A 24979-nucleotide genomic window follows, 5' to 3' on the forward strand; every position below is an offset into this window, starting at 1 on the left:
ATGCTGATTTAATTTCCTTTGCATATATATCCAGAACTGTGTTTGCTGAATCATATGATATTGTTTATACTTTTATAAGGAACCTTTATACTGTTCTTTGTGGCTCAGCTGCCAAAGAAACCACCTGCAATGCGGGAGACCTAGGTTCAATCCCTGGGTTGGAAAGATACCCTGGAGAAGGGAAAGGTTACCCACTCCAATATTCTTGCCTAGAGAATTCCATGGACTGTATAGCCCATGGGATGCAAAGAGTTGGACATGACTGAGTGACTTTCACTTTCCACAAAATAGCTGTACAATTTACATTCCTACCAGAAGTTTACAAAGGTTTCAGCTCCCCACATCATGGCTTTAACCTCTGAATTTTTTGCCTTTATCATGCACAACCTAACAGGGCATGACATGTTGATTTGCATTGCTCTGATGATTAGTGAGGTTGAAAACCTTTTCCTGTGTATGTTATCCATTTGTAAGTCTTGTTATGCAAATGTCTATTTAAGTCTTTGCACAGTCCTCAACTTGTTTATTTACCATTTTAATTTTTTGTTTGTTTTGCATTTGATTGTGGTATTTTCTTATATATTTTGAGTATGAGCTCTTTATCTGATATTTGGTTTGTAATTTTTCTGTAGGTTATCTTTTTGTCCAACTGATTATTGAAGAAAATACCCTTTCCTTATTTTGTTGTCTTAGAACCTTGGCGAATTTCATTTGACTATGTATCCATGAGTTTACTTAAGGCCTTTTATTTTGGTCTTTAGGGCCATGCATCTGTTTCTGCCAGTATCATACAGCTTTAAATCCTATATCTTTGTAATGTATTTTGAAATCAGAGGTGAGAAATTTGATATTTGTTCTCAAGATTATTTTGTCTATTTGAAGTCCTTAGTGGTTCTGCATATATTTTTTGGACTTGTTTTTTTCCCCCATTTCTATGAAAATCACATTAACATTTTGATTGGTGTTGCAATGAATTTATACTTAGCTTTCGGTAGTGTACAAATGTCAACAGTAGTAACTCTCAAGTCGATGAGCAAGATATGTCATTTCAGTTCCTCGTGCCTTGTTTCACTCTCTCAGTGTGGTGGGTAGTGTTCATTGTGCTGGTCATATCTCTCTGAATGCCCTGTGTCCCTCCCTCCCTGATCTCAGAGTCAGTGGTGGAGGGATGGGCTCGTGAGGAGACCCAGTGTCCCTCTTTCCCTCCTCACCTCTTGTCTGATGATGTTCAGCACAGGCACCCTGGGCCCTGTGTTCATACCTGTGCCCTCAAGAGGAATACCTGCTGGGAATTCCTCTAAGATCTGGATGTTGACATTGTTGTTTTTGTCCCAAAAGCTCATGAGTACCTGGGATTTGTGCATGAGCCCAGGAAATACCTATAAAGAAATCACCAAATCAGGCCAGACAAATACTCTGCAGAAGCTGTTAGGCTACACTTCACAGGCTTGCAAGCCCTGTACTTGCCTGGACTTGAGGCCAAAGAAAGATACCGGAGTCAATGACAGAAAAAGCAAAGGAAAATAGATGGGATGTCCTGCATGTCTGAAATGCAAGGGTCCTGGAGAGACACCAACTATGGTAGCAGGTAACAGGCAGAACACAGCAGCAGCATTCTTCACCCTGGGGGGAATAGGGAGTCTACCAGTTGGTTGCAGGGGAAATTAAAGCAGGTTGGCTCATTGGTTAGCAGGGAAATCAGTAGAGGACCACATCCCTCTTAGCCTTTCAGGCTAAAAACTTTCATCAGGCACAAGTCTTTCCTTTGTTAATCAATCAGCAAACAGCCATCTTGAAATGGCCAGACAATGCAGGTGAAATAGCAAGGAGCAGGATGCTTGCATTCCATATATATTGTACTGGCTGTGCTGGGTCTTGGTTGCTGCACAGGGTTTTATCTGCTTGTGAAGAGTGAGGCCTACTCTCTAGTTGTGGTGCACAGGTTTCTCAGTGTGGCGGCTTCTTTGTTCCAGAGCACGGGTTCTAGGGCTCTCAGACTTCAGTTTTGGCATATGGGCTCAGTGGTTGCTGCTCCTGGGATCTAGAGCACTGGATCAGTAGTCATGGCCCACAAACTTAGTTGCTCTGCAGCATGGGTATCTTCCCAATCAGATATCAAGCTTAATGAACAAATTCCATTTCAGGATCCACCTTATTGGGTCAATCGTAGCTTCATTTAATAGTATATATCTCACCTCTTAGTAGGTCTTATGGCATTTCGATTGGTTGTGATTCATGACTCTGCCACTTCCCTCATTCAAACTCTTTCATATTAAAGCCTCAGAATGAGTCCTCGCCCCTCACCCGAGACATCTAGTCCTGGGGTTGGAGGCTCCTTCCTTCTGCAGGGAGCCCCTGTTGGTACCCACATGCCACAGCCAGTTCTAGAGAAATCTGAGAAGGGAGGAGCCTCCAGGCATAGAGGAAGTTCAGTCCAGTTTTGCCTCGTAAGTTTTGATGTGTCCAGTCAATCCTGTTAACTCCATGCACCCTGTTGTACAGCATGTCTCTAGAACTTATCCATTGCAATTAAAACTTTGTAACTATTGAACAGACACTCTTGATAACAGACACTCCCTGTATCAACCTCCTTTCAGCTCTTAGAACCACCCATCTACTCTCTGCTACCCTGAGTTTTCCTTTAGATACCTCAGTTAAATGGACACATGCAGAATTTGTCCTCCTTTGACTGGCTTATTTCACTCTTACTAATACCCTTATGGCAGAAAGTGAAGAGTAACTAAAAAGCCACTTGATGAAAGTGAAAGAGGAGAGTGAAAAAGTTGGCTTAAAGCTCAACATTCAGAAAACGAAGATCATGGCATCCAGTCCCATCACTTCATGGGAAATAGATGGAGAAACAGTGGAAACAGTGTCAGACTTTATCTTTTTGGGCTCCAAAATCACTGCAGATGGTGACTGCAGCCATGAAATTAAAAGACGAATACTCCTTGGAAGGAAAGTTATGACCAACCTAGATAGCATATTGAAAAGCAGAGACATTACTTTGCCAACAAAGGTCCATCTAGTCAAGGCTATTGTTTTTCCAGTGGTCATGTATGGATGTGAGAGTTGGACTGTGAAGAAAGCTGAACGCCAAAGAATTGATGCTTTAGAACTGTGGTGTTGGAGAAGACTCTTGAGAGTCCCTTGGACTGCAAGGAGATCCAACAAGACCATTCTGAAGGAGATCATCCCTGGGACTTGTTTGGAAGGAATGATGCTAAAGCTGAAACTCCAATACTTGGGCCACCTCATGCAAAGAGTTGACTCATCGGAAAAGACTCTGATGCTGGGAGGGATTGGGCACAGGAGGAAAAGGGGACGACAGAGGATGAGATGGCTGGATGGCATCACCGACTCGATGGACATGCGTTTAAGTGAACTCTGGGGGATGGTAATAGACATGGAGGCCTGGCGTGCCGCGAGTCATGGGGTCACAAAGAGTTGGACACGACTGAGAGACTGAACTGAACTGAACTGAATGTCCTCCAGCTTCATGCATATTGCTGCAAATGACAGGATTTCCTGATTTTTTAGACTGACTCACATTCCACTATACATATACACCACATTTTCTTTATTGATTCATCAGCTTTTGGGCACTGGGCTGTTTTTTTTATCTTGGTTGTTTGACACAGTTTAGCAATGGACATGAGGTTGTAGATCTCTCCTGGACATTCTAGTTTTATCTCCTTTGGACATAAACTGTAGTGAGCAGTTGCTGCATCTTATAATATAGTTTTCTTAGTAATTTTTTCAAGGACCTCCACTGTTTTCCATAACGGCTATGCCATTTTAAATTCCTACCAACAGGGTACAAAATTTCTACTTCTCCACATCCTTGCCAACATCTGTTTTATATATATAATGTGCATTCTGAAAGGTGATATCTCCTTTTGACTTGGTTTCCATTTCTCTGATACTGACTGATACTGAGCACTTTTCCTATATGTATTGATCACTTACATGTCTTCTATGAAGAAATGTCTATTGAAGGTCTTTACACATTTTAAAAACTTAATTATTTGCCTGCTGTTGTTTGCAAGTTGAGTTGTACTTGTTTCTTACATATTCTGTATATTGGACCCTTATTCAGTTACAAAGTTTGCAGATACTTCCTCTCATTATATAAGTTGCCTTTTCATTCTGTTAATTGTTGAGGAGAATATTCTTTCTTCACTTGGTAATTTTGGAACCCTGACAAAGATCATTTGTCCACACATGACAATGATCCAGTGGCAAAAACAAACAAACAAACAACAACAACAAAAACATCACCTGTAATCTTCTAAATTAAAATATCTATTGATGCTACAGATTTTGAAGAACATACTGCAAAATATTTCGGTGAAACTAGACAGTCAGAGTAGCTACATCAGATGTCCTTACTAATTTGAAGATCTCATAGTGAAGAAAAGGAGAAATACAATACAGGCCAAGGAACCACAATTCTTCTGTGGTTACTCTGTCTCTTATTTCTTGGAAATGCATAAAATACATCTACCTGAAATTAAATTCTCCATTTAGCACTGGCAGCTTCAACCAGCACATTTAGTGCCGCCGAGAGGAGCTACCCCACGTCCAAGGTCAGGGGTGGCGGCTGAGAGGAACTACCCCACGTCCGAGGTTAGGGGCAGTGGCTGAGAGCAGTTACCCCATGTCCGAGGCCAGGGGCCGCGGCCGGGAGGAGCAATCCCACCTCCAAGGAACCGTGGCTGCACGGGCGCAGGAGGGCCTAGAGGAGCTATTTCACGTTCAAGGTTAGAAGGGGCAGCGGTGAGGAGATACCCCTCATCCAAGGTAAGGAGCAGCGGCTGTGTTTTGCTGGAGCAGCCGTGAAGAGATACTCCACACCCAAGGTAAGAGAAACCCAAGTAAGACAGTAGGTGTTGCAAGAGGGCATCAGAGGGCAGACACACTGAAACCATACTCAAAGAAAACTAGTGAATCTAATCACACTAGACAGCCTTGTCTAACTCAATGAAACTAAGCCATGCCTGTGGGGCCACCCAATATGGGTGGGTCACGGTGGAGAGGTCTGACAGAATGTGGTCCACTGGAGAAGGGAATGACAAACCAGTTCAGTATTCTTGCATTGAGAACCCCATAAACAGTATGAAAAGGCAAAAGGATAGGATACTGAAAGAGGAACTCCCCAGGTCAGTAGGTGCCCAATATGCTAATGGAGATCAGTGGAGAAATAACTCCAGAAAGAATGAAGGGATGGAGCCAAAGCAAAAACAATACCCAGCTGTGGATGTGACTGGTGATAGAAGCAAGGTCCGATGCTGTAAAGAGCAATATTGAATAGGAACCTGGAATGTCAGGTCGATGAATCAATGCAAATTGGAAGTGGTCAAACAAGAGATGGCAAGAGTGAATGTTGACATTCTAGGAATCAGCAAACTGAAATGGACTGGAATGGGTGAATTTAACTCAGATGACCATTATACCTACTACTGTTGGCAGGAATCCCTCAGAAGACATGGAGTGGCCATAATGGTCAACAAAAGAGTCCAAAATGCAGTACTTGTATGCAATCTCAAAACCGGCAAAATGATCTCTGTTCATTTAGAAGGCAAACAATTCAATATCACAGTAATCCAAGTCTATGCTCCAACCAGTAATGCTGAAGAAGCTGAAGTTGAATTGTTCTATGAAGACCTACAAGACCTTTTAGAACTAACACCCAAAAAGATGTCCTTTTCATTACAGGGGACTGGAATGCAAATGTAGGAACTCAAGAAACACCCGGAGAAACAGGCAAATTTGGCCTTGGAATACAGAATGAAGCAGGGAAAAGACTAATAGAGTTTTGCCAAGAAAATGCACTTGTCATAGCAAACAACCTCTTCCAACAACGCAAGAGAAGACTCTACACATGGACATCACTAGATGGTCAACACCGAAATCAGATTGATTATATTCTTTGCAGCCAAAGATGGAGAAGCTCTATACAGTCAAAAAAAACAAGACCAGGAGCTGACTGTGGCTCAGATCATGAACTCCTTATTGCCAAATTCAGACTTAAATTGAAGAAAGTAGGGAAAACCACTAGACCATTCAGGTATGACCTAAATCAAATCGCTTATGATTATACAGTGGAAGTGAGAAATAGATTTAAGGGACTAGATCTGATAGATAGAGTGCCTGATGAACTATGGACTGAGGTTCATGACATTCTACAGGAGACAGGGATCAAGACCATCCCCATGGAACAGAAATGCAAAAAAGCAAAATGGCTGTCTGGGGAGGCCTTACAAATAGCTGTGAAAAGAAGACAAGTGAAAAGCAAAGGAAAAAAGGAAAGATATAAGCATCTGAATGCAGACTTCCAAAGAATAGCAAGAAGAGATAAGAAAGCCTTCCTCAGTGATCAATGCAAACAAATAGAGGAAAACAACTGAATAGGAAAGACTAGAGATGTCTTCAAGAAAATTAGAGATACTAAGGGAACATTTCATGCAAAGATGGGCTCAATAAAGGAAATGGTATGGACCTAACAGAAGCAGAAGATATTAAGAAGAGGTGGCAAGAATACACAGAAGAACTGTACAAAAAAGATCTTCATGACAGAGATAATCACAGTGGTATGATCACTCACCTAGAACCAAATATACTGGAATGTGAAGTCAAGTGGGCCTTAGAACAAAGCAAGTGGAGATGATGGAATCCCAGTTGAGCTATTTCAAATCCTGAAAGATGAGGCTGTGAAAGTGCTGCACTCAATATGCCAGCAAATTTGGAAAACTCAGCAGTGGTCACAGGACTGGAAAAGGTCAGTTTTCATTCCAATCCCAAAGAAAGGCAATGCCAAAGAATGCTCAAACTACCACACAATTGCACTCATCTCACATGCTAGTAAAGTAATGCTCAAAATTCTCCAAGCCAGGCTTCAGCAGTACATGAACCATGAACTTTCATATGTTCAAGCTGGTTTTAGAAAAGACAGAGGAACCAGAGACCAAATTGCCAACATCTGCTGGATCATGGAAAAGGCCATAGCGTTCCAGAAAAACATCTATTTCTGCTTTATTGACCATGCCAAAGCCTTTGACTGTGTGGATCACAATAAACTGTGGGCAATCCTGAAAGACATGGGAATACCAGACCACCTGACCTGCCTCTTGAGAAACCTATATGCAGGTCAGGAAGCAACAGTTAGAACTGGTCATGGAACAACAGACTGGTTCCAAAGAGGAAAAGCAGTATGCCAAGGCTGTATATTGTCACCCTGCTTATTTAACTTATATGCAAAGTACATCATGAGAAACGCTGGGCTGGAAGAAGCACAAGCTGGAATCAAGATTGCCAGGAGAAATATCAATAACCTCAGATATGCAGATGACGCCACCCTTATGGCAGAAAGTGTAGAGGAGCTAAAAGCCTCTTGATGAAAGTGAAAGAGCAGACTGAAAAAGTTGGCTTAAAGCTCAACTTTCAGAAAATGAAGATCATCACATCTGGTCCCATCACTTCATGGGAAATAGATGGGGAAACAGTGGAAACAGTGTCAGACTATATTTTTTTAGGCTCCAAAATTACTGCAGATGGTGACTGCAGCCATGAAATTAAAAGATGAATACTCCTTGGAAAGAAAGTTATGAACAATCTTGATAGCATATTGAAAAGCAGAGACATTACTTTGCAAACAAAGTTCCATCTAGTCAAGGCTATGGTTTTTCCAGTGGTCATGTATGGATGTGAGAGTTGGACTGTGAAGAAAGCTGAGTGCTGAAGAATTGATGCTTTTGAACTGTGGTGTTGGAGAAGACTCTTGAGAGTCCCTTGGACTGCAAGGAGATCCAACCCGTCCATTCTGAAGGAGATCAGCCCTGGGATTTCTTTGGAAGGAATGATGCTAAAGCTGAAACTCCAGTACTTTGGCCACCTGATGCGAAGAGTTGACTCATTGGAAAAGACTCTGATGCTAGGAGGGATTGGGGGCAGGAGGAGGAAGGTACGACAGAGGATGAGATGGCTAGATGGCATCACTGATTCGATGGACATGAGTCTGAGTGAACTCCGGGAGTTGGTTATGGACAAGGAGACCTTGCGTGCGGTGATTCTTGGGGTCGCAAAGAGTCAGACACGACTGAGCGACTGAACTTAAATGAACTGACTGAAGTTGATCATTATAGTAACAATATTATAATGTAACTTAAAATGTTTGTTTGAAATTTCTGGTTTTGACTCAGAAATAAGAAGGCCCTGAGAATTGAGTTGTAACTTTGATAGTTTCCTATTAACCTGATTATATGCCATCTCTCTTTCACCACTTTCCCCTCCTTTGGAGAGATCACAGGACTCCTCTCTTTGTTCTTTAGTCACTAAGGCATGTCTGACTCATTTGTGACCCCATGGACTCCATGCTGACAAGTTTCTCTGTTCATGGGATTTACCAGGCAAGAATACTGGGTAGGGTTACCATTTCATTCTTCAGAGGATCTTTCCAACCCAGTGATTGAATCGAGTCTCTTCCATTGCAGGTTGATTCTTAACTACTGAGCCACATGGAGGACTCATTTAAGTCTCTATAATGCCTTGCCCTGGGACAGAACTTAGCAAAAGGATGCTGATTGCTTCAGAAGCCACAGGCTCTCACTACTGCAGACTCATGGCTAGAACATGATTTCAGCAGAACATATAGCATTGAATATAAATCTTGCCCTAAGGAAGAGCTATTATACATCCTGAAAATTTTTTGATATTTTAACAACTGAGTTTATTTGGATGCGCTACATGGCATCCCTGTGTGCATGTGTCCTCACGCCAATGGTAGGACAGCTCTAGACAGTCAATGTTCTAAATTTGGAGATCAGGGTGGAAATAGAAGAAGTTGAGACTTGTGCATATAAAGACAGGATTGTGGGCTCTGCAAAAGTATTCTGCCACGATAGAGTGGTTTTTCACTCTAATTTTCACGCTCTTTGAGCATTTTGGAAACCAGTATGGCATCTCCAGTGCAGTGAAAACTATGCTTATTGTTTTGAAGAACATGTGTGTGTGTGTGTTTAGTCTAAGATCACAACTATTCCAAGGAAATAGATAAGGATCTAAGTGCCCTGTTCATTTCCCTATACACGCCACATCTAAATCACAGGAAGATTTCCTTTCTTATCTCTACTCAGTTGTTTATTTATCTTGATCACAGAATAAAAAGACGGGAGATGGGTGTGTCTGACTGTGTGTGTATATGTATGGAAATTAAAAAACACATTGCGATTTTAGTGGTAGGTGTTTCTTATTCATGCAAACATCTTTAAATGGTAAGAGATCCTTCAACTTCTAGGACTGCCCCTTCCCAGAACCCCTTCACAAATCACTACCTTCTGTTAATTTATAATGAAATTTTTTCTCAAGTTTCAAGATAAAGTTTCAAGGTAAAACCTGTTCTTGTTTTCTATGGGATATTTTACTTTATTCCTTTCATTTAGGTAACATTTTTATTTAGGATTCAGTAACATTCAGACATAACATTTATTATCATTCTATTCAAATTTTATATATGAAATCCCTATCTCTATTCATGTCTGCTCCATCATCCACTGTGACCAAGGAATACCTGTTTATTTCTGAATAGTTATGAGATCTAACACAATTGGCCACCATTCTACTCACTATATGCCTTTATATTTGGCCTTCTAATTTCTAAATATATGAATTTAAAAAGTATGAGTAAAATAAAGACTAAGTTATCTATATTTAATATAAATAGAAAATAAACCCTGTTAAGGACAGTGACTTCTTAAAGAAGACTTTTTATCAATCTTCAAATATTTAAGACAAAGAGTAATTTATGATTCTGTCAGGAAACTAATTCCAAAACAGAATAAAATTACTAAGTTTATGCATTTTAGAACTGTATTATGCACAGATTTTGAGAACATTTTAATATTGAAAATATATTACAGATAACATTGGAAGGGTGATACACTGGCTGATATAAGGCAGATACCATCAGAAGGCTGATATAATATGCTGCTGCTGCTAAGTCGCTTCAGTTGTGTCCGACTCTGTGCAACCCCATAGACAGCGGCCCACCAGGCTCTCCCATCCCTGGGATTCTCCAGGCAAGAACACTGGAGTGGGTTGCCATTTCCTTCTCCAATGCATGAAAGGGAAAAGTGAAAGTGAAGTCGCTCAGTCGTATCTGACTCTTCTCGACCCCATGGTCTGCAGCCTACCAGGCTCCTCTGTCCATGGGATTTTCCAGGCAAGAGTACTGGAGTGGAGTGCCATTGCCTTCTCCATGATATAATATAAATGTATTATAAAATACAGATATAACTGTATTTTATAGACAATTAGAAACATATAACTAAGAAATATGTTGTAACCAAAATTTTAAAGTGGCTTTGTGGTCCCCAGTATTTTAATTTTTAAAATAATACCCAATGTCAGTTCAGTTCAGTTCAGTTGCTCAGTCGTGTCCGACTCTTTGTGACCCCATCAATCGCAGCACGCCAGGCCTCTCTGTCCATCACCAACTCCTGGAGTCTACTCAACCTCACATCCATAGAGTCGGTGATGCCATCCAGCCAGCTCATCCTCTGTCGTCCCCTTCTTCTCCTTCCCCCAATCCCTCCCAGCATCAGGGTCTTTTCCAATGAGTCAGTTCTCACATCAGGTGGCCAAAGTACTGGAGTTTCAGCTTCAGCATCAGTCCTTCCAATGTATATTCAAGACTGGATTTCCTATAGTATTGACTGGCTTGATCTGCTTGCTGTATAAGGAACTATCAAGAGTCTTCTCCAACCACAGTTCAAAAACATCAGTTCTCTGGTTCTCAGCTTCTTTATGGTCCAACTCTCATATCCATATTAGACTATCAGAAAAACCACAGCTTTGACTAGTCAAACCTTTGTTGACAAAGTAATGTCTCTGCTTTTTAATATGCTGTCTAGATTTGTCATGGCTTTTCTTTCAAAGAGCAAGCATCTTTTGATTTCATGGCTGCAGTAACAATCATCAGCAGTGATTTTGGAGCACAAGAAAATAAAATCTGTCACTGTTACCATTGTTTTCCCATCTATTGGCCATGAAGTGATGGTACTGGATGCCCATCTTAGTTTTAACTTTAGTTTTTTGAATGTTGATATTTAAGCTAGCTTTTTCACTCTCCTCTTTCATCAAGAGGTTCTTTAGTTCCTCTTTGCTTTCAGCCATAAGGGTGGTGTCATCTGCATATCTGAGGTTATTGATATTTTTCCTGGCAATCTTGGCTCTAATTTGTGCTTCATCCATCCTGGCATGTCACATGATGTATGCTGAATATAAGTTAAATAAGCAGGATGACAATATACATCCTCATCATACTCCTTCCCTAATCTGAAACCAGTCTGTGTCTGTTTCTAAGTGTTGTTTCTTCACCTGCACACAGATTTCTCAGGAAACAAGTAAGTTGGTTTGGTATTCCCATCCCTTGAAGAATTTTCCACAGTTTGTTGTGATCCACACAGTCAAAGTCTTTGGCATATTCAATAAAGCAGAAGTAGATGTTTTTTCTACAGCTTTCTTGCTTTTTTTATGATCCAACAGATGTTGGCAATTTGATCTCTGGTTCCCCTGCCTTTTCTAAATCCAGCTTGAACACCTGGAAGTTCATGGTTGACGTACTATTGAAGCCTGGCTTGGAGAATTTTGAGCATTACTTTGTTAGCGTGTGACATGAGTGCAATTGTGCAGTAGATAGAACATTCTTTGGCATTGCCTTTCTTTGAAATTGGAATGAAAACTTTACAGAAATGCTTAGAAATTTCTCCACGGATATAAACATTCTCATTTCATGCATGATGCTGTACTTAACAATAAGGAGTAAACACTGTTAAAAAACAAAAAATAGAGAAAAGAAAATCAAGTTTTGAAAGGACATCATACAACAGAATGGAGAAAACTCAGAAATCAGTGTGGGTAACTCAGAAAATAAGAAAAAATTAAAAAATCACTTTGTAAATGAAAGTGAAAGTAGGAGAAACACACTGAGAAATAATGCCTTATAGGAAACAGTAGTTGAAAAGAAGACTCTCTTAAAAAATATATTAAAAAAAACATAAAAACAAAAACTCCTGGCAAATAAATCAAGGAAAAGGCTGTAAAATATTTGATGAATATGTTAAAAGTGGAAGATCATCATAAGAGATCTGATAAATGAATGATTGTTGTAGTTCAGTTGCTCAGTGGTGCTCAACTCTCTGCAACCCCATGGACTGCAGCACAATAGGCTACCCTGTCCTTGTACGAATGATTGGAGTCTCTTAAAGTAAAATCACAGCAAAGATACACAGCAAATATTAAACATTATGATGCACAGTTTTCTGGATAAAAGGCTTTGAAACTGTTTATTAAAAAGCATAATAAGTATATTCTTGCAATGACTAATAGCAAATGAAACTGTAGTAAAGCTGCTGCTGCTGCTAAGTCGCTTCAGTCGTGTCCGACTCTGTGCGACCCCATAGACGGCAGCCCACCAGGCTCCCCCGTCCCTGGGATTCTCCAGGCAAGAACACTGGAGTGGGTTGCCATTTCCTTCTCCAGTGCATGAAAGTAAAAAGTGAAGGTGAAGTCAGTCAGTGGTTTTCTACTCTTAGCGACCCCATGGACTGCAGCCTACCAGGCTCCTCCTTCCATGGGATTTTCCAGGCAAGAGTATTGGAGTGGGTTGCCATTGCCTTCTCCAGTAAAGCTACTGGGTTTTAAAAATAAAAGTCCTTTGGGTAGCTGCAATAAAAGAGAGGGAGAAATATAAGGGAATAAAAACTAGAATTTTAAAGCCTTTTTGGAGAGAAATTCTCTGTGTTAGAAGAGACAAACACAATTAAGTAACACAAGGAGAGAAATGATAAATCATGAGCTTTTTACCAGCCAAGCAGAATGAGTTTCAAAAGTCCTTACACACTAATAGTGAAAGATCTAGGGTATATTGATCTCCTATGACTAATAGAATGAGCAGACGTGAGAAAACAGAATCCTTAATGACAATGACATGCGGACAGATATCAGGACTAAATTTGCAGTTCCTTACTCAACAAAGATTGAGTTGTGCGAAGGCAGAGATCTTGGTAGTGGACAGGAGGGTGATTGCCTTACAAAAATTCATTAAGTTCCATCTCTGTTGAGGGTGCTTTTCTATACTTGTTTGTATTTTTACAAAAAAAATTTTTAAGTAACAAGATAGATTAAAAACTTTAATGAAACACCTTACCTATAAATATTAACATACAGATACATACAGAACTTGTAGATAAAACTAATACTAAATCTATACAACAAAACAACTTAAGTTATACTAAATGAGCTCCCTCAGAAAAGAAGCAGTGAGGCCTCTCCTGGTCTGGTCCAGATGAGGCTCCTGGTGCTGTGGGGGCTCATCCTGTCTGGGGTCCAGAATGGGGTCCAGGTCTTCAGGGATTCAGCGTAGAGCCTGAAACATGAACACAGGTGATGTAGTCCCTGGCGATGTGCACTGTCAGACAGAAGAGGCTTCCCTGGGAGACGGTGTCCAGGACCCAGAAGATCTCCCAAGATCTAGACTTGGCTTTGGGGCTCGGATCTGCAGGGGAATGTGTCTGTTTGCTGCTCTTTGCTGAGGGTGTTTTCTGTGAATGGGAAGTGTTTAGAAATGTCCCACAGGAGCAAGTACACCTGGGCATCTGGCCGGCAAACCTCAACTGATGGGTTCCCTGGACAGTGAGACTCAGGCAGAGGAACAGGAGACTCTGGGATCCAGGATTGAAAGCCCGGGTCCCCACTTCCTTTTAGGCCCTGGGAGGAGCATGAGGTGAGATGACACAGGGGGTAGGAGAACCTGCTCACCCATCCTACACTCAGTTCTCCTCCCAGTGGTCACCATCTCCATACATCTGTGTCCACGACCTTTCTTGCCTCTTCCTCCTGCTGCTGCTTCTCCACTTTCTTCCTCATTTCTCTCCTCTAGTCACTGTTCCTTTCCTTCCTCCTTGAACCTCCACCAACCCTAGAGGTTACAATGTGGGCACATTGGAAGAAGGACCATGATTGTATGGCCACTATCTCCAATCAGTCCATCTATTAATTCAAGGAGGACCTGGGATGGACTTGAGAGTGTTTTGGGCCCTAGAGGAGGGAAGGACAAAAGTTCCACATAACAGAGACTCTCCCGTTGCCAGGGGTGACCTTAGTTACCTGGGAGATACTTAATGCTCACAGCAAAACCTTAAGTTTTGCAGGCCCAGGGGATAGAGACAAGCACATTCAATTTCATTTAGCCAGAACGATGTGACAAGGGTCACCCATAAATGCACTGTAGCACCAGGTTTGCACTGAAATTTGGAAAATTGGGAGGGATGAGACCTGGGAAGGTGTACGGAAAGGCTAGAGGATGGGGAAGGCCTGGGGTTGAGGAGAAAAGGCAGGACTGTCTGGATAGAGTAGTGGGTTCTGAGAGCAGCAGTGACCCTAGGACCGGCTGTGCTGGGACTGCTCAATCCCAGGAGAACAGATCAGCAAGGCTGTGAGAGCAAGTGTGTGAAGAAACCCAGTAGCCCCTTCACAGACTCTAACATCTGCAGCCATGGAGGGTCTCTAGGAGCAGCTGGACATGGACCTCTCACACAAAAGCGCCTTCAGCACATCAGCCCTCACTGGTGCAGAGGCTCCTGGAGTCCAAGCCCAGGAAGGGACCCAGATCCAGTGTGCTGTGACTAATCCACACATGGCAGTGCCCTCTACATGAGGGATTAACAGTGAGGACACACATGAGGGGAAGTCACAAGTCCTGAAAATGCAGGAAAAGAGAACTGACCTGCACTACAGGGGCATAGTCTCCAGTGTCAAGTGACAATGAGAGTTTTGTGCCCACTAGGATATGACCACCACAGTTCAACCTGCAGTAGAATACAGAGTCAGCAGTGCACAATACCCTAGATGTGCTGACAAGAGACCAGGCTTCCATACCAGTCAGTGAGAAAAGCAGGAAAAGGAAGCTCTTATGGGTAAAATAATCTTTAAAGAGCAAAGCAAGAAAAGGTCATTATAAACAGAGCACAATGCAAGTCCAGGACATAATTTCTCTATCATATCATTAAAATATGAAAAGAATAAGTCTACACACATGTCCTTCTTCGTAATTTCATGTTCTCCTTTCTTAGCCTCCAAGCAGGGTGTTGAACCCTAAATTTCCAGGAACCCTCTCCCATCAGATCCCAACTGAATGTTGTTTCCTACTTGTGTCCCTTCCTCATCACTGCACCAAATGGTCTCCACATCGCATTCCATAGAAACACAACCATGAGCAACAAGGTGATAAGAATGAGTGACCCACTCACTTCTGCTCCAGTTGAGGCCCTGCTGGCTCGCACAGCATCACCCTGAACTTTTTCTTAGGATTCTGGAAAGACACTTCACTGTGGATAGGAGATGGCAGTCATCTGTGCTCTGTGCAGTCAGAGTCCTTCAATAAGACACTGATCTCAGTTGCAAACCTAAAGATAGAGATGCTGAAAGAGTCAATTCTCAACCTCTCACTTCTACAGGCCCACTAGAGCTCTCACCTTCATGCTAACCAACCTGAAATTCCAAGTGTTTTTGCCACATGTAAAACATGCCTTTAAGCAAATTATAACAGTCACATCTTGCTAGTGGCTACCACACTATAACACACAACAACCACTATATAAGTTTATACATGTGCACATCCTTAGTCACTGAGTCATGTTCAACAATTTGTGACCCCATGGACTGTAGCCCTCCAGGCCTCTCTGTCATGGATTTCTCCAGGCAAGAACACTGGAGTGGGTGGTCATTTCCTTCTTCAGGGGATCTTCCTGACCCAAGTTTCAAACCCACATCTCCTGCATTGCAGGTGAATTCTTTACCATCTGAGTCACCAGGGAAGATTGAATGAATCTGGAGATCAGTACCACTTGTTCTAACACTTCTGATAGATTGTGGTAGAACAGTTTTTGGGATGCCAGGGGACTTTGTTACAAGGGAGGGTGTAGGAATTCCCAGGTGTCTCAATAGTAAAGAATCTTCCTGCCAATGGAGGAGACATGGGTTGGATCCCTGGGTTGGGAAGAGGCTTGGGAGGAGGATGTGGCAAACCACTTTAATATTCTTCCTTGGAGAATACATGGATGGAGGAGCCTGGTGGCATATGGGTCCATGGGATCTCAAAGGGTCAGACAAAACTGAATGACTGAGCATGCAAGGCTATATATAGGATGTTAACACCTCTCTGTTATTTTCCCTCTCCTGATTATTTCCTCTGCATTTTCTGGCCATTTCAAGATAGCTATTTGCTGATAGATTAACGAAGACAAGACTTCAGCCCCATGAAAGTGTTTAGCCTGAGGGGCTAAGAGAGGGATGTGATGCTCTACTGGTTTCCATGGTAACCAATTTAACCAAGGAGCCAACCTGCTGTTCATTCCCACTGTAACTGGTAGACTCCCAATCCCCACGAGTGAAGAATGCCTCAGCTGCTGTCTTCTGCCTGTCCCCTGCTATCCACAGTGGGCGTCTCTCCAGGATCCTTTTACTTCATACATGGAAATCATCCCATCTATTAAATCTTTGATATCTCTGTCAACTCTGGGATCTTTCTTTTGTCTCAAATCTAGATAAGCACAGGACTTGCAGGCCTCTGAATTGTACCCCAATAGCAGAGCATCTGACTGGCTTGATTTGATGATTCATTTTTAGGTATTTCCTGGGCTCATGCACACAGCCCAGGTACTCAGGAGCCTTTGGGACACTGAAACAGCAATGTCAACATCCAGACCTTAGAGGAATTCCAAGTAGGTGTTCCTCTTGAGGGGACAGGTATGGACACAGGGCCCAGGGCGCCTATGAAGAACATCTTCAGAGAAGAGGTGAGGAGGGAGGGAGAGACACTGTGTCTCCTCACAAGCCCATCCCTCCACCACTGACTCTGAGATCAGGGAAGGAGGGACACAGGGCCTTCAGAGAGACATGACCAGCACACTGAACACTACACACCACACTGAGAGTGACTCAAGGATGAGGAATTGACATGACATTCCATGCTCATAGACTGGAAACTTAGTACTATTGACATTTCTACAGTACCTAAACCTAAGTAAAGATTCACTGAAACACCAATCAAAATATTAATGTCATTTTCATAGAAATAGAAAAAACAATTCCAAAAATATATATGGAACCACTAAGAACTCCAAATAGACAAAATGGTCTTGAGAACAAAGATCAAAGTTTCTCACCTCTTGATTTCAAAACACATTACAAAGTTATTGGAATCAAAGCTGTATGATACTGACATAGAAATAGATGCATAGCCCTAAATACCAGAATAAAAAACAAACAATTAAACTCATGAATACAAGGTGAAAGGAAATTCATGAAGATTCTAGGATAACAAAATAGGGAAAGGGTAGTCTCTTCAACAATCAGTAGGATGAAAAGTTAACCTACAGAAAAATTGCAAACCATATATCACATTAGGAACTCATACTCAAAATATATCAGAAAATCCCACAGCTCAAATGCAAAACAAAAAATAAAAGGTAAACAAATGAGTTGAGGAGTGTGTAAAGATGGTGACCAAAATCACCTGGAGCTTTGGTCTGGAGGGAGTAGTGTGTTCTAAGGGAAGCAGTCACCCCGGGTCCTACTGCTCTGAGTCTTTGACCTAGGTCTGGTCAGTCCCAGGAGACCAAGTCAGCAGGACTGCTAGAGCAAATGTGTAAAGAAAGCCAGCAGCCCCTTCACAGTCTCTAGAATCTGTGGCCATGCTGGTCTCTAGGGGCAGCTGCACATAGACTGCTCTCACACAACACAGCATCCTTGGGGAGGTGTGGTGCTGAGATGAGCTCCAGGAGACTCAGCCCAGGCAGGGGCACCAGAGCATATGAGTTTTGACTCATCCAACCCTGAGAGCACCCTTCATACAAAAAACAAACAGTGAGGACAAACATGAGGGGAAACCACAAGTCCTGAAAATGCAGAGGGAGAGAGTTCACTTCTCACCCGCCACCTGACACTCACTACAGGAACTTGGTCTCCAGTGTCAAGTGACCGTGAGAATTTTGTGCCCACAGGATGTGACCATGATAGGAGAATTTAGACATAAAGCCAAAGTTCCTCGTACATAAAACACTGCAGGTACTGACCAGAAACCAAGCTTTCACATTTAGCAGTGAAAGGACAAAGAAAGAGTAGTCTTGTCGGAAAGGAGATTTTTAAATGGACAAACAAAAAGAGATGTCTTGAAGCACAGCATGATATAGCACATGATCACATGGGACTATAAAATCATTAAAATGTGAAAAGAACAAATAAAAATTTTACACATATTTCCTTCTACTTCCTCAGTTTATATTCACCTTCCTTCATCTCTAAAGAGTTAAGTGTAACCCAAATGGTCCTGGAATCCTCTCCCTGTTAACCCCACCTGAGAGTTGTTCCCTACCTGCATTCTCTTCTACACCACTGCTGCTGATACTTTCCAGGAAGCAGTCTGCAGAAAGACAACCAGGAGCAATAATACAGTTATTATACATATTCACTTCAGTTCAGTTCAGTCGCTCAGTTGTGTCCGACTCTTTGCGACCCCATGAATCACAGCACCCCAGGCCTCCCTGTCCATCACCAACTCCCGAAGTTCACTCAGACTCATGTCCATCGAGTCAGTGATGCCATCCAGCCATCTCATCCTCTGTTGTCCCCTTCTCCTGCCCCCAATCCCTCCCAGCATCAGAGTCTTTTCCAATGAGTCAACACTTCGCATGAGGTGGCCAAAGTACTGGAGTTTCAGCTTTAGCATCATTCCTTCCAAAGAATTCCCAGGGCTGATCTCCTTCAGAATGGACTGGTTGGATCTCCTTGCAGTCCAAGGACTCTCAAGAGTCTTCTCCAACATGACAGTTCAAAAGCATCAATTCTTCGGGGCTCAGCTTTCTTCACAGTCCAACTCTCACATCCATACATGACCACAGGAAAAACCATAGCCTTGACTTGACCCACCCATTTCTCCTCCTCAGCTTGGCTCACACAACCTCTCCCTGGTTTTTCCTCCAGGTTCACATACCTCCCCTGTGTTTGTGGAGTCAGAACCCTTCAACAAGATGTCGAACCCAGTGCAAAATTTCATATGAGAGAGAGATGCTGAGAGAATCACATTGTAACCTTACACTACTACAGGCCCAATATAGCTCTTACATTCAAGCTTACAAAGCTGAAATTCCAACACTTATAAACACACTGGAAATACGGCTACTGTGATCAACAAATGTGTGTTTTTTCTAATTTTTTAAAAAATGTTAATTATTGTTTGAAATATATTAATTATAGATAGGGAGATCTGACTATTGCCTACTATATTGGAAAGTTCAGCTCTCGTAGCTCCAAAGACAAAGAAAAGACAATTAATTGCCTCTTCATGTTTTTCTCTGTTGTAGACAATTTGATGCCCTGATGAGATCATTCATATATAGATATACCTGGGGCTCTTGAACCTAGGCCAGGGATTGGGAGAGTGCTTGTGAACATTCCAATAAACAGTAAGGTGAACACTCAGATTCAAAGCAAATCCCCAGTAGGGGGCTCACTTATAGGCAGAGGTGAAGGGCATGGCCCAGAGCTCCTGTATGACAAGTAACTAGAGAGTAGGTACAGAAGGGAGGGAAGGGACATTCACAGTCTTCAAGAGCCCATCTTTCCCATCCTTGACTCTAGAGGTCCCAAGCAAGGCAACACAAAAGGCCCCTTAGGAAGTGAAAGATTTGTGCACTGAAAACCATAGAATACTTTTGAAAGAAAGACGAGACAAGTAATCAGAATACCATACCATATTCATAGACTGGAATATTTAGTATTGTTGATCTTCCTATACTCCTAAAAGTGATGTACATATATATTGAAACCACTCACAAAGTTCCATGTCATTTTTATAGAAATGGAAAGAAAAAATCCCCAAATACTAAAATTTATGCAACCGAAGAGAAACCCAAAGAGCAAAAACAATCTTGAGAGCAAAGAACAACAATGGGGCCTTCAGGCTTCCTGATTTCAAAACAGGTAAGAATGCCACAGTAGTCAAAACTGTGTTCTATCTGAAGCAAAATAGGCAGAGAGACCAACGAATCATAAGGAGGGAATCTTGAATAAATTCACACATGTGAGGCCAAATGATCTTTTCCAGGGTTCTAAAATGACCAAATCAAGAAGATAGTCTCTTCAACAATCAACAGAAAGGCTACTGATGGAATGAGAGGAAGTATCTGCAAACTTTGCATCTGAATAAGGGGCTAATATCCAGAATATATAGCAACTACTACAACTCAGCTTCAAAACAACAAAAGTCAAATAACTGACTTTAAAAAATGTGTAAAGGCTTCAATAGACATTTTTTCATAGAAGACAGAGAAGTGATCAATATACATAGGAATAGTCCTCAACATCAGTAAGTATTAGTGAAATGGAAACCACATCAAAAAGAGACATCACCTTTCAGGTTGTGTATTTTAAAAAGAATATAAAAGATTTTGGCAACAGTGTAGCAAACTGGAAATTTTGTACCTGTTGGTAAGAATGTAAAATGACATAGCCATTATGGAACAGTTTGGAAGTCCCTCAAAATATTATCAAGAGACTGATCATAAGATCCAGGAATCACTCTTTTGAGTTTATGTCCAAAGAAGATAAAATGAGAATGTCCAGGAGATATCTACAATCACATATCCATTGCCATATTGTACACAAAATCCAAGAAAACCGCCCAGTGTCTATGGGCAGATAAATCAAAAAGAAAATGGGGAGTATACATACACTGGAAGCCTTTCAACATATAAAAATGAAGGATACCTTGTCATTCGCAGCACTGTGAATGAAGCTCAAGGATCCTGGTAAGACTGAAATAAGGTAGTCAATGAAGGACAAATACTGCACAGTTCCATTTACCTGAGGTTTCTAAAGGAAAATTCAGAGAAGCAGAGAGTAGAAGGGTGGTTCCAAGAACTGGGAGGAGGTTGACAGAGGGAGTGTCTGTTTAATGGTTATAAAATTTTTGTTGCAGGATGGAGAAGTTCTAGAGACAAGCTGAACAACACAGTGCACTGAATTAACAGGACTGACTGGACACTTCAAAGCTTAAGAGGCAAAGCTGGCCTGAGCTTCATCTATGCTTTTAGGCTCCTCCTTTCTCAGATTCCTCTAGACCTGGGTGTGGCATGTGGGTACCACCAGGGCCCCCTGCAGAAGGAAGGAGTCTCCCAAGTACTGGGGGCCTTGACTGACTGGAAAAGATTCATTCTGAGGCTCTAATAGGAAAGAGTTTGAATGACGGAAATGGCAGATGAATCACGACCAATCAAAATGCTATAAGACCTAGTAAGAAATGGGATTTATGACTAAATGAAGGTGTAATTGGCCCAGGAGGGGGATACTAAAACACAGTTTTGTTTTTTTATGAATTGTATAGGGCTTCACTGGTGCCTCAGTGCTTAAGAATCTACATGCTAATGCAGGAGATACGAGCTCAAACCCTGGTCTGGAAAGATTCCACATGCCTTGGAGAAACTAAACCCGTCAGTGCACCACAAGGACTGAGCCATGTTCTAGAGCCCAGGAGCCATAAGTGCTGAGCCCACCTTCCAAAACTACTGAAGCCCAAGAGCCCTAGAAGCCATGCTCTGCAACAAAAGAAGCTGCTAAGGTGATACACCTACACACCACAACTAGAGAGATGCCCTCACTCTCCATAAGCAGAGAAAACCCTGCGCAGCAATGAAGACCCAGCAGAGCCAAGAAGAAATTCAAGAAAAATTAAAAAGACTCCAGGGTAAACATTTTCCTGGGTAGTGATGAGATTTGTCTTTCAGGGTATTGGATGTTCACTTGGTATAAAATCAATGGATACAGTGAATGTGTATACTTGGTTTAATTTTTATATACATACTCATTAATGGTACATGGTGATAGGAAATTTTGGGGGGAAGTTGACACCAGTAACAGTGATGTTTAGCGTGACAAATATCGAGGAAAACACAAGACAGAAAATTCACAGACACATGGAAAATAACACTGTTCATTATACACAGAGACACACCCAGTCCCATGGACACAAACCTACACTATTAACCATAGTACAGCTTCCTCCTGGAACTACAGTAATCAGCCACATTGCTCTACTTATACATTACTTTCTATCACTAGGGCCCCTATACTCATTGCCAGCAGGAATTTGGAATCAGTTTTGCCTCCACATTAAAACCAGAGAGAAAGCCCCAACTTTCTCATCTACAGAGTTTTTCTCCCAAAGTGAATGATTCTAGAATACATATCACTTTCACATTCTGAAAGGGCCACCTGCAAGTACAGAAGAGAAGACACTATGAGGATAAGATCACATAGATGCACACTCTTTGGTTCATTTAGTGACAGTTCCTGATGATGGAGAAGGCATTGGCACCCCACTCCAGTACTCTTGCCTGGTAAATACCATGGATAGAGGAGCCTGGTAGGCTGTAGTCCATGGGGTCACTATGAGTCAGACACGACTGAGCGACTTCCCTTTCACTTTTCACTTTCATACATTGGAGAAGGAAATGGCAACCCACTCCAGTGTTCTTGCCTGGAGAATTCCAGGCACGGGGAAGCCTGGTGAGCTTCCGTCTATGGGGTCACACAGAGTCGGACACGACTGAAGCGACTTAGCAGCAGCAGCAGCAGCCTCCTGAGGAACAGTGGTGGAGTTCAGCAACATCAGAACACACATACTCAGGATGAAACATAAGACCTTTGCCTGGAAGATGGAACTTCTAAGATTGTTTGGGTTAGAAACTGAAGAGTTCTTTTCTTATAGGAAATCTTGCCACAGGAGAGAGAAGTCTGTACTTGACAGGGTGTAATGGATGCTAACAATTTTAATATCCTGTGGACTGAGGCATCATGATTGGTAATAAGTATCTCACTCCACATTATCCCAACCAAGGGAATCGTCTGTATATGAAACGAACACCTTCAAAGACTCATAACTTAATTCAGAAAGGAAACAATATTTCTATCCCAGACCAGAAAAGAAAAAAAAAAAAAAAAAACTTTCCTTGGAGACACATGGAGTCTTTTTGGTCCTGTCACAAGTTGGGTTGACTGGCAGGTCCTCAGTGAAACTTAGGGGACACAAAGTAGGTGTTAGAACACTAGAGAGGCAGCTCAGGAATCATGCAGGATTTTTTCTCTTTGTGTGGACATGGGGTGGTGTGTATGGATGTGGGAGGTTAATAAGCATGGACTGAACTTGTGTTCATCCATCTTCTTTGGAGGAGGAAGGAAAGTAAAGGAGAAGAGGAAGGAAATGAAAACAGATCTTTGGCTTTCTAGCTAGAGGTACCTAATCAACATGAAATATTCAATCTAAAAAATGGAAAACTCCAAAATGTGTGCACTGTTCAATGAAAGAGACCCATGACTCCTCCTGCTCATTTTGCTGCTGCTGCTGCTAAGTCGCTTCAGTCCTGTCCGACTCTGTGCGACCCCATAGATGGCAGCCCACCATTTGAGCTCCTGCTAAATCGCTACTGCCTCTTGATTTTTCCCACATCACTCTTCCTCCGAGATCCACAGTTGCTGCTACTCTGTTCATCATGTTTTCTATGAGGCTTTGTACTTGATTTAAAGTAAACTCTGTTAGAGGACTGAAATCAATCCTGGGCAAAGTATGCTATTCTCTTAATTCACTAATTATTTGTCTTAAAGAAAATCAAATGCACAAGATTTTATATTACTGAATTCCTACTATTTAAAAGTAGCTATTATGAATAATATAGTATTTTTCTATCAATATTCATTTTCTATACAGTGTGTACATGCCCACTGAGCTAGTAGCTGTCCATACTCACAGGGGCCATCTGTTTAGTGGGACAGCTGATTTAGAAAGCACAGTTCCTCCACCAGGTCTTCCTGGGGAGCTAGAGAGACAGAGTAGCTCTTAGGACATTGATGAGGCTACCTACCAGTCACTCAGCTTTTTTTTTTTTTTTTTGATAGGGACAAGGGGTAAAGTGTATGCATGAAGGGGTAAGTAACTATGGACTAAGATGCTGTTGAATCATCCTCTTTGCTGGATGAAGGAGAACAAAGGAGAGGAACAGGAAAGAAATGAAAGAGAGCCTCTGCATTTTAATAAGTGATCTAATGATAACCTAAACAGTGGGGGGAAAAGAAACACTAAAATGCATTCCAGCTTTAAATGACAGAGATGAACATCCCTCCTGCTTGTTTGGAGCATCTGCTAAATCAACCCAGGATTTCTTCCTAGATCACTCCCTCCCCAGGATACAAAGTTGCAGCTACTGAAATGACCAAGTTTTCTATGAGATTTTATTCTTGATTAAAAGCAAGCTCTATTAGAGGACTGAATTCAGTCCTGCCTTTACAAATATCTATTATCAATCATGTGATATTTTTTCCCAGTCTTCACTTTCCAAACAATATTTGCATGTCCACCTAGACAGTGGCTGTCCACAATGAGAGAAGTGATACATTTAATGGGACAGTTCATTATGGAGAGGAACCAAGGGTGAATGCTGACTGTCTCTGACCCAGCTGTTTAGGAGATTACAACGACTCATGGTCATGAGGCTAACATTCGAAATCGAATGTGAGATCTATTTGACACGTTCCCTAGAGTGTGTGTTACCAGGTTTAATCAATGTAAGGCTTATGGTAATATCATCCAGTAAAAGGAAATATCTCCCTGATGATAATCTGCTTTATTCCTTGTTTAAGCATGACACTAGCACCAACAGATAGGACCAACGTTGTCTACACAAGGCCACAAAACTCACAATCTGTGAGTTCACCATGGGATGGAAACCCCGAGGTGCCTTTCACAATAATGACTGTGCCAAACTTAGCTGTTAATCCACTTTGCTTGTCCTTTCAGGACCACTGTGCCAACCTTATAATGATGGTCATGGTCTGGACCTCTGGAGCTCATAGTACCTCCAGGCATAAA

Source organism: Bos indicus x Bos taurus, chromosome 16 (genome assembly GCF_003369695.1).
Source record: "Bos indicus x Bos taurus breed Angus x Brahman F1 hybrid chromosome 16, Bos_hybrid_MaternalHap_v2.0, whole genome shotgun sequence".
NCBI classification, from domain to species: Eukaryota; Metazoa; Chordata; class Mammalia; order Artiodactyla; family Bovidae; genus Bos; species Bos indicus x Bos taurus.